The sequence below is a fragment of the Drosophila persimilis genome, unplaced genomic scaffold (assembly GCF_003286085.1).
Source record: "Drosophila persimilis strain 14011-0111.01,24,50 unplaced genomic scaffold, DperRS2 tig00000697-arrow-arrow-pilon, whole genome shotgun sequence".
Classification (NCBI taxonomy): Eukaryota; Metazoa; Arthropoda; class Insecta; order Diptera; family Drosophilidae; genus Drosophila; species Drosophila persimilis.
The window spans coordinates 1,091,905-1,094,713 of NW_020825338.1; the positions used below are offsets into that span (position 1 = coordinate 1,091,905).

General features: G+C 47.0%; 1 long non-coding RNA gene across 1 annotated transcript; it reads right to left on the reverse strand.

Annotated features, from left to right (window-relative positions):
• Positions 1–368: 368 nt before the first annotated feature.
• LOC113566434 lies at positions 369–1,372 on the reverse strand. The gene is made up of 4 exons (XR_003409081.1): positions 1,148–1,372; positions 912–1,074; positions 537–825; positions 369–471 (listed from the first exon to the last, which is right to left on the reverse strand). It is a non-coding gene; the product is annotated as an uncharacterized LOC113566434 (long non-coding RNA).
• Between the last annotated feature and the right edge of the window lie 1,437 nt (positions 1,373–2,809).

Genomic DNA, 2,809 nt, shown 5'->3' on the forward strand with positions numbered 1-2,809 from the left:
CGGCGGTAATCATCAAGTGCAACATCCCGCACATTTCCCTCGCACCAACAAGAGAGGACTCCATCCAAATGTGCACCACAGCTGTAACAATAAAAAACCATCAAACAATAAACATTGGTGCGATCTATTGTCCACCTGCACACGAATGGACTGATACACAATTTAAACAGGTATTCGACTCTCTGGGTAGCAGATTTATCGTAGCTGGGGATTGGAATGCCAAAAGTCAGTGGTGGGGCAATGCAAGATCCTGTAGAAGAGGGGCTGCACTTCTGAAATGCATCCAGGAAAACGACCAAAGCATACTGGCCACTGGATCCCCCACCCATTTCCCTTCAAATCGACGACATATGCCGTCTGCTATAGACTTTGCGGTTTATAAGGGTATTAGACACAATTTAATTCACATCGAAACATCATATGATTTAGGTTCAGATCACAACATGCAAATCATTAGACTCCTCCTGAGACCTGAATATGGAAAAAAGAAGATACTATTACCAAAAAATTCAAATATCAGAAGATTTCAAGCTCACCTTGAACAGCGAATCCATCTGGAGACTGAACTTCACAACGGCGACGACAGACGATGCAGTGGCTATCCTTGAAAAGAACATCTACATTGCAGCTGAATTGGCCTCGCAAGCCTCAAGTAACCAGCACACAGTGTACGGACCGCAAAACCTTCATCTTGACTCGCAAACGCTGAAAGCGATCAAGATCAAAAGAATACTCTGCAAAATCAACCAAAGAGATAGGTGCTCCAACCCCCTCATTGCACGCACTATCAATCAGCTGACTAACAGAATACGTAAACGGATCAAGCTGCAAAAAGACAAACAAATGAACAGACTGTTACACGACATCGACCCAACTGATAGGTACAGTATGCAGAAACTATGGCGGCTCACCAATACAATCAAGAGACAGTCCATTCCAAATCTGCCAGTCAGGAGGCACGTGGCGGAAGGGCAGCAAGCTCCTGCTGATCCTTGGTGCAAAACTACGGAGGAAAAAGCTGAGGCCTTTGCGCAGCACCTGGAAGCACGTTTCACGCCAAAGATCACGGCAGCCCTAGAAGACAGAGAAGAAATTAACGCAGTATTACAAGAAAACGGTCCAGATGTAGCTGCTCAAATAATCAGACCTGTAACCATCCAGGAACTCAAATCGGAAATTAAGAAGCTCAAGACGAAAAAGGCACCCGGTTTCGACAGCATCGACAATCGCGTCATTAAATCTCTGCCAACATCCGCCATCGAGTATCTGCTGTTGATATGCAACTCGGCTCTGCAGTTCGGCCACTTCCCAAAGTTCTGGAAATGCGCAAAAATTTCAATGTTAAGGAAGCCAGGAAAGCCGAGTGATAGGCTTGAGTCCTACAGACCCATCAGCCTGCTTACAGGCTTCTCCAAAATCCTCGAACGCCTCATCCTCAAGCGACTCTTTGAAGAAGAAAGCTTTGCCATGGCTATTCCAAACCATCAATTTGGCTTCAGAACTCAGCACTCAGCGGAACAGCAAATCGGACGAGTCACGCAATTTATCCTCAGATCCTACGAAGCGCAGCGACATTGCAGTGCCGTGTACATGGATATCCAGGAAGCTTTTGATAGAGTCTGGCACCAGGGTCTTCTCTGCAAAGTTAAAACGATAATACCTGACAATTTATACATCCTACTCACCAGCTACCTCTCAGACAGAAGCTTCAAAGTCGTCTGCTGTAACAACATCACCTCAAGCCTAAAGCACATAACCGCTGGAGTGCCGCAAGGAAGCGTACTTGGCCCAGTGCTCTACAATCTTTACACTGCCGACATGCCGCAGCCACCAAGACACGCAAACGCAACCCAAATGCTAGCAACGTACGCTGATGACGCAGTATACCTCGTATCTGCCCTGAGTCCAAAACAAGCCAACGAAAATATGGAGCGGCTCCTGGCTGATGCATTATCATGGTCTAAGAAATGGGGAATAACCATCAGTCTTGCAAAAACTGCTCATGTTCTACACACTCTCTCACCTGCGCAGCAACACACTCCAGCTCCAAGGTTAGCCGGGCAACTCCTGGCCAAAAAATCCGTCATGCCATACCTGGGAATACAAATGGATATGAGCAACAACGCACTGCATGCGGATCTCCAAGTAGCAACTGTGGAAGAAGTTTTTAACAGACTCTGCAGGAACTACTACACTCGGCTAATGCAGCACACAAACTTACTTGCCTGTGAGATCGCAACGCATCCATACATTCCAAGAAGGCTGGCCAGGCCAAGGTATGCCGCAATGATTGAAGAGCACAATCCAAACAGCAACAGAAGCCTGACAGCCATCCAAACAATACTGCTCCAAGTCAGACGCGAGAACTGGCTGCGCAATCCATTTGCAACACACAACATGGAAATCAGCCGTAGTAGCGCAAATGCAGCTGCTACGCAGGCAAATGACGGCCCCAGCAGAGAACCTGATGATGAACGGCGGCAGCTCCAGAATCCAGATGATGGCGGCGGCTGAAAAGAAACTAAAACCCCTTTTATTCTTCCACAGATACGAATCCACTCACCATCACAGAAAATCGTAATCCACATCCAGAATGACGATGCACTGGACCTCGGCCAGCTTCAGCCCTGTTGATGCTGTCCTGCAGTCCCAGTTTAGCGCCGACACTCGCAAGGATTCCACTTCGCAGCTGACGACGAGACCAATAGGCGTAATGATGTTCTTCACGGCTGCATACTCCACCTGAAAACAAATTAAAAACAATTAAAATAATGTAAACAAAGTAGCAATAAGTTTAGTGTTACCCTGG